At 32.0% G+C, this 8,639-nt stretch overlaps 1 long non-coding RNA gene across 1 annotated transcript; it reads right to left on the bottom strand.

Moving 5' to 3' along the window:
• Positions 1-1,616: 1,616 nt before the first annotated feature.
• On the bottom strand, positions 1,617-3,604 carry LOC111634812. The gene is made up of 3 exons (XR_002758290.1): positions 3,558-3,604; positions 1,805-1,869; positions 1,617-1,725 (listed from the first exon to the last, which is right to left on the bottom strand). It is a non-coding gene; the product is annotated as an uncharacterized LOC111634812 (long non-coding RNA).
• Positions 3,605-8,639: the final 5,035 nt, after the last annotated feature.

Below are 8,639 nucleotides of genomic sequence, written 5' to 3' on the forward strand. Positions count from 1 at the left end.
CAGAGCAAAAATACGAAGTATATTGATTTGTTATCATCCAATAAAAACAGATCTTATTCAAAGAAATTTCCCAGTTAAAAAGGTATTAGCCACACTACTTCTACTTGGTTGTATTCAGGGGGTTACCGGCAACGCTCAGTATTGGCCGTGAAACGTTACCGAACTATATCATAATCGCGAATCAGAGATAAATATATATCGAAGCAACCAATCTGGCAGCAATGCACATAAATGTCAAATAACAGTTATTAGAATTATTATGAAAACGTTACACAATTAAACGTTATGGACTTATTTGAAAAAAACACACAGATTAGAAATGGAGGAATTACATTTAATAACTCACGTTACAAACGACTCGTGAACAGAATAAACATTGTTAATATACCCGTTATCTAAAACACGGAGAGGTTCAGAATCTCGTCCACAATCCAACTCTGTCCACGATCTCATTAGCGCGGGCCGTGCGGGCCGGGGATCGATCGTGGACAAACCAAAATGGAGTCTCGCCTTCACTGATAGTAAAGAAGAGTTTAAGATATCAATATATTGGTGGTACTGGTGGGCATTAAAGAAGAGTTTAAGATATCAATATATTGGTGGTACTGGTGGGCATTAAAGAAGAGTTTAAGATATCAATATATTGGTGGTACTGGTGGGCATATTGGTGTCCTGACCAACCCCAGAGTCCTTCCGTAGTAAATTCACCTTCTTTCTGTTTGCAGGTGGATGGATCAAGTTGTGATTTATAACACATGAAAAGTCCGGTTTGAAAGAACAATTATTAACCTTGCAGATCATTCATTTTGTGCATAAGATCATTATATAATTTGTCACGAAGAAACTATATCAGTTAACATTACTTAACGTTTTAAAATATGCTGAACTTGTTCAGCCTTGCATTTTAACAATGTCACAATAGTTCGATGTGATTTAATACACTACACACGGTGTACCATAATTACGTATACATACACAAAAAAGTTATATTGCTATACAACATAGGCCTGAATACATCCTTACAGCTACATTCGCACATGATGTCATTACATGCTAGAAGTGGAAAGAACATTTAAGGTTTTCGCTTGTCTTACCTAAAGCTTATGTTAGTTGAAAGATTGGTAGAAAATCTGTCGTATGTATTTCGATGGACGTTAGAGTATTATACTGCAACTGTTACACACCTTCTCTTTACAATATCCATAGATACGTCGAGGTTCAGTTCTGATTTTTGACGTGGTTGTAACAGGGCTTTCCTGTTTTCGGGCTGGCAGGAGAGCGCCCTTTTCTGTAATCCGACATGGTCGACCTGTCGGCTTACCAGTAGACACCGACCCTGTATCTTTGTAAACTTTGAGAGCGAGAGAAACTGTTCTCGTGGAGACTTTCAGAATGTTCAAAGACTCTTCATGCGTTCATCCTTCGTTATGTCGCACAATATAACAAGCGAATATATCTTTTGAAACAGCTTTCGGCATTTTGCATTGATTACTCCAGCACAGGCTTTATATACTCTTGCTTCCCCGCGACAATTGAATTTAATTTCATTGTAACAGACATAAAATAGAGGAAAATAATTACAGTCTATGGCTCCTTATAATTACTGCAGGTTTGACCTTTAATATTCTGATAAATACAATACATAATGCAAATGCTGTACTCAAGGGGTCATTTGCAGTAATAAAGTCTGTTTCAAATGAAAAGTTCCTTGTGGGATTCAAGTTACTGAAAAATGCAAAAAAAGTTAAAAATTAAAAAGTCGCAAGGGAAATAACCAATTTAAAAGAATTATTCAAATACTCACCATTATATTTTCTGGCAAACTTATATATTTTTAAATGGATTAAGAGCGCCTTTCGAACTGCTTATCTGTAGAATATAAAAAAATTAACCTATTATTTGAAATAGTACCTAATGTAATGATGCTTTTGAGGTTTCTCTGATGTCGACCGTTGTTCCTGCTTTGCGAGTTTACATATTGTTAACAGAATACTAATATATAAATGTCTGAAAACAATAATTTATATAATAATTTGGATATAAAATGCAGGTCTTTACTGTTTTAATCTTCAAAATTAGTTGTTTAATAATATAATAGCAGTGAATACAGAAATTTAAAAAATGTATAATAAATTTGATAAGACGAAAATTTAGCTCTTACGTTAACATGAACACCTGGTAAACAAGGAACAGGGAGATGATACTAAATTTTATAGATTAATAAAAACAAAAAAAGGGTTTTCTATTAAATAAACATGTTCAATCTTATGTTAAAATAGAAAAAAAAAACAGTTTATAAATTCAAAATTATACATATAAAAAAAAAAAATACAAATTATGTAAAAATGTTTGTAAGTATGATCAAATACTAATAAATAGTTACCGTAAAAGCAGTTCTCTTTAAGTGCAAAAACACGTTTATTTTATTATTTTATACACAATTAAAAACAACCAGCTGACATAAACCACCCCCTTCCCATTAACAACAAAGAATAGAAATTTGTGGCTTTATGCCTTAACATCTACACTTTCTACAGTGTTATTGCATTAAAATGTAGGAAAATTAAAGTTATATTATTATTATTTTTTAATGTAGAGATCAGTGTCACAATATTACACTAGGAGTGTGTATATATAAAAAGGACAGCAAACAGATCGACCGGGTAGAAAAATGTCAATTCCGACAGAAAATTCGGGCCCACAGATAGAAAAACCAGAAACAGTCTTTTTTTCAGGAAGGATGTGTAATATAGTTTCATAACAATCATTCGAATAATATTACTCTATTTTAAAATTTCTTAATATTAAAAAAAAGTTTGAAAATAGGTTTATTATTATTATTGTATTAAAGGAAAAATTACATTTCAGATTACCAAACATAGAATGGAGTTTTATTAGTTTAAGTGGTAGAAAAGCAAACTATAGATATAAAATTTTGGTCAGCCACATCTGTTAAGATTGTTCGTAAGAGATTACAGTAGTTAAATAACAAAGACAGTAACCCATACTCCCAACAATACAGCCTACAGTTACCAATTTTGGAACCTAATACAAAAAAAGTACAGGTAACACGTTACAGTTAAGTAATTTAATTAATTATTATAGAGACCAGGAGAAACGAAGTAGGAAAGGAAGAAAAGCGAAACTTACCGGTAGGACAGACACGTTACAGAAGAACACGTTCCTTGCAAGTCGAAGAGGAATAGTACAAGAACGGTAACCAAGGCCAACGGCGGCATGTAACTTCGGCCCCATTAGTGCCCACAGAGCAAAAAGGGACAAAAACTAATTATAGCCTATATTTCATTTACGTCATATACACATATCGATATATTTGCACGTATATTGTGCTTAGAAGCGAACTGCTTTCACGTTATTAGATACATCGATGCTTTCGACGACTAAAATTATTATTTCGTTTTATTTCTTTTTGACCGTACGAAACTGCCACGACGAAACATCTGGTTAAACTTCCCTCCCGATTTCCGGTGACAAATATCGGTTTCACTATTTTGTCTATATTTAAAATAACTAAGCTTAATTAATCTAACGCTTACCTTCGACCCAATGAGAGGAATCTTCGTTTTCTTCTAGCAGAAAATCGTTGCGAAGACCGCTCGACCACCGATTATCAACCCTGGCGAAGACGTGCAACTCCGCAGAAAACGTCAAATTCCGATAACAAATTTACGTTTATTTTTTATTATTTAATTACATAAATAATNACCAAAATTTAGCTCTTTCGTTAACATGAACACCTGGTAAACAAGGAACAGGGAGATAATACTGGATTTTATAGATTAATAAAAACCAAAAAAAGTTTTCTATTAAATAAACGTGTTCAATCTTACGTTAAAATAGAAAAAGAAAAAACAGTTTATAAATCCAAAATTATACATATAAAAAAAAAAAAAAAATCAAAATACAAATTATGGAAAAATGTTTGTAAGTCTGAGCAAATACTAATAAATAGTTACTGTGAAAGCAGTTCTCTTTAAGTGCAAAAACACGTTTATATTATTTTATACACAATTAAAAACAGCCAGCTAACAAAAACCACCCCCTCCCGATTAACAACAAAGAATAGAAAAACATGATTTGTGGCTTTATGCCTTAACATCTACACTTTCTACAGTGTTGTTGCATAAAAAGTTATATTATTATTTTTTTTAATATAGAGATCAGTGTCACAATGTTACACTAGGAGTGTGCATATATAAAAAAGGACCGCGGACAGATCTACAGGGTAGAAAAACATCAATTCCAACAGAACATTCGGGCCCACAGATAGAATAACCAGATAGTTTCATAACAATCATTCGAATAATCGTACTCTATTTCAAATTTTTAATAGTAAAAAAGTTTGAAAAAGTAATTTTTCTTTTAATAAAAAAACTTATTTCAGATTACCAAACATAGAATAGAGTTTTATTAGTTTATGTGGTAGAAAAGCAAACTATAGATATAAAATTTTGGCCAGACACATCTGTTAAGACTGTTCGTAAGAGATTAGTTAAATAACAAAGACTGTAATCCATACTCCAACAATACAGCCTACCGTTACCAATTTTGGTACTTTCCTAATACAAAAAAAGTACAGGTAACATGTTAAAGTTAAGTAATTTAATTATTATAGAGAGCAGGAGAAACGAAGTAGGAAAGGAAGAAAAGCGAAACTTACCGGTAGGACAGACACGTTACAGAAGAACACGTTCCTTGCAAGTCGAAGAGGAATAGTACAAGAACGGTAACCAAGGCCAACGGCGGCATGTAACTTCGGCCCCATTAGTGCCCACAGAGCAAAAAGGGACAAAAACTAATTATAGCCTATATTTCATTTACGTCATATACACATATCGATATATTTGCACGTATATTGTGCTTAGAAGCGAACTGCTTTCACGTTATTAGATACATCGATGCTTTCGACGACTAAAATTATTATTTCGATTTATTTCTTTTTGACCGTACGAAACTGCCACGACGAAACATCTGGTTAAACTTCCCTCCCGATTTCCGGTGACAAATATCGGTTTCACTATTTTGTCTATATTTAAAATAACTAAGCTTAATTAATCTAACGCTTACCTTCGACCCAATGAGAGGAATCTTCGTTTTCTTCTAGCAGAAAATCGTTGCAAAGACCGCTAGACCGCCGATTATCAACCCTGGCGAAGACGTGCAACTCCGCAGAAAACGTCAAATTCCGATAACAAATTTACGTTTATTTTTTATTATTTAATTACATAAATAATGTACAAAGCTATATAAATAGCTATTTCGATAAATAATATTATTATCTTGTTCGATAAAACTAGTTTTTTTTATTATCGCCGCGTGGATATGTAAATTAGCCGTGGCCTTGTGTTTTTTGTTTGTCGTGCCAATAGTCACGTGGTCTCTATCGTCGTCTATTTATCTAAGTAATTAAAACTGTTTAAAAATGTATTTAGAAGTCATTTATTTGATCTTTCGGTAGATTTTCTTATCTATTTTTTGTTTGAAATATAAGATTTTACCCTCTGCTTTATAATCCGTATATCTGTATTTGTATATTTATTTCTATATATTAGAAAGCAAACTGTTTCGCCCCCACCGAAACTGACACCAACACTTAGAAACTAACAACGTGTAAGTTGGTCGCAGGTGGGTTCTACAATTCGTTTTTCGAAAGGACCACCCGTTTAACTTCCCCGGAAAAATAAATGATTCGTTGTCTGTATTCTCTCATTCGTTTTCTTATCCCCACAACGATCTGTCAATCATCACTTAAGGACAAGTGTCACATATAACAGTAATCCTCTCCTAAGGTTGGATCTTTTGTCCCAGTCTATATTCGCATATAAATTAAACTAAAAGAGTAACGACATTTATTTGCACCTGAGAATACTTATATATACTTTTAGATATATGTACTGTATATGAAAATGGCAATAAAATTTTAGATTTAAGGATGACAAATAACAAGCCAAAAGCAGCAACATGGCTGGATTCTCAGTTGTTTATTTATTTATTGATCTGCTGTTAATTTATTTACTAAAAATATTTTATTTAAATAATTTTTATATATCTTCAAATAACTTTTATGAGTTATATAATTAATAAGATGATACATCTGAATTATAATATAGTTTTAACCACATCTTAGCTGTAGGATTAATGTTTTTCATGATAATTTATGTCCATAAACAAATCATCCTCGTACATGTAAGTTGTTTTAAAAGTACAATATAATTGAAAATGCTTGTACTTTTCTAACAGACCAATTTTCTTGTATGCTCGCAACACATTTTTATAATTAATGTTTGATAATTTTTGATCAAATGAGGATCTTGGGACAACCATAGAACTGAGAAAACGTGAAAATCAAACAGATTCAATCAGATATATGTATAATTATCCATCGTTACACATAATCTATACTGTTCGTTATACGGTATTTTAATTAACATAACTGTAATCTTGTAGTTTCGACAGTCCAATCCAAAAAGAAACTATTGATTTTATTATTAATCCCGATATTGTAGAAACATCAAATTACAATCGCAACATATAAGCTGAAAATTTATGGTACAGTAGAGGAGAAGGTGATATTATGTAACCCCAATTATATTTTAGTGAATTGTAAACAAGGTACCATAACTACACCCATATTTTTTGTGCGAAAAGTACTGGTAACTATTAAACTAAATGTTCCTAATTGGATTTTTTGCTAATGTAATTATAAGTATGGTTTTTGAAGGCTTTTGTACAAAAAATCAGAAAGTAGGCTTAAAGAAAATCGGGTGGTAATATGGAACCTTACTGTATATTTTCAAAAAATGCTTTAATGTAGCCAAAAACAAATACGAAAGTGCAAAGAATGTTAAATAATTACAAAATTATTTACTCCAATGTATTTTATCGCAAAAATGCTTTTATAATAGAAAAATATGACCTCCATCAACAATATATATTCCAGCAGCTCTTTTTCGATATTCTCGGGAAGNAAAATCAAACAGATTTAATCAGATATATGTATAATTATCCATCGTTACACATAATCTATACTGTTCGTTATACGGTATTTTAATTAGCATAACTGTAATCTTGTAGTTTCGACAGTTCAATCCAAAAAGAAACTATAGTAGAGCGTCGTTTATCCGAATCAATTAGGGACTGGGGTTGTTCGGATAACTTATTTTTCGGATAACCGATTATGTACGAAAAAATATATATTTACCTATCCCATCCTGAAATTTTTCTCCATTGCGTGTCGCTTTACGTTGAATTTTCGTCGATGTTAAGCGTAACGTAAACAATTTAAAATAATAATCGTGGCTATTGTATCGTTAAAAATATTTCTTTATTTTGTACAAACAAAATAAATTTATTGAAAAATCTAAAAACAATTAAAAAATTATACTTCAGAAGTTAGTTTAGTATCAAAAACGTAAAATATTTGAGTAGCCCAAGACAGCCAAAGATTGCAGCGCCACAGCACTAGCGAAAATTTAAATTTGCCAACTGGAATTCTTTCGGATAACCGACTTTCGGATAAACGACTCTCTACTGTATTGCTTTTATTATTAATCCCGATATTTTAGAAACACCAAACCACAATCGCAACATATAAGCTGGAAATTTATGTTACAGTAGAGGAGAAGGTGATATTATGGAACCCCAATTACATTTTAGTGAATTGTAAACAAGGTACTATAACTACACTCACATTTTTTGTGCGAAAAGTACTGGTGACTATTAAACTAAATGTTCCTAATTGGATTTTTCTCTAGTGTAATTATAAGTATGGTTTTTGAAGGCTTTTGTACAAAAAATCAGAAAGTAGGCTTAAAGAAAATCGGGTGGTAATATGGAACCTTACTGTATGTTTTCAAAAAATGCTGTAATGTAGTCAAAAACATATAGGAAAGTACAAAAAATGTTAAATAATTAAAAAATTATTTACTCCAATGTATTTTATCGCAAAAATGCTTTTATAATAAAAAAAAAAAACATGACCTCCATCAACAATATATATTCCAGCAGCTCTTTTTCGATATTCCCAGGAAGAATTGACTTTCTACCTAATGTCTTTTTCACAAATTGCTCCGGATGAATGTCTGATTGCAAATAGAAAGTTCGGAGAAGTTGAGTTCCATATTACTGTAAAAGCACCAAAGGGGTCCGTATTTCACGCATCGCCGTCTCGAATTAACTTATGTCTGTCGAGACCAAAATTTAAAAAAACGTGAACATCACACAGATTAATATGTACCCCTAAGTCTCTGGAACGGAATACATGCACCAGTGAATCTACAACTACACGATTTATATTTTAAAAGTAATTAAATTCACTTAGCATTCAAAACTTGCGAATTTTGAAAAAAACAAATTTGCTGATTAAATACGGACAACCGTTTAACTGAAGTAAAACGGATTTTCCCCTTGCTATTGATGTTTGCCTAGTTCAGTTCAGCCACAATCCGCTACAGTTCACCTTCGAAATGCGGTGGTTCCATAATACCCGCAGTGTTCCATAATACCACTTTTTCCTCTATAACAAAAATTCTCTGAAAATATAAAAGGCAAGAACAATGCCCATTTTATCGTGATAACTAATTGTCCATAAAGTAATACAATTGTAATCATTGAGTGAA

The sequence above is a fragment of the Centruroides sculpturatus genome, unplaced genomic scaffold (genome assembly GCF_000671375.1).
Source record: "Centruroides sculpturatus isolate CEXI.00-Female unplaced genomic scaffold, Cexi_2.0 scaffold757, whole genome shotgun sequence".
Taxonomy (NCBI): domain Eukaryota; kingdom Metazoa; phylum Arthropoda; class Arachnida; order Scorpiones; family Buthidae; genus Centruroides; species Centruroides sculpturatus.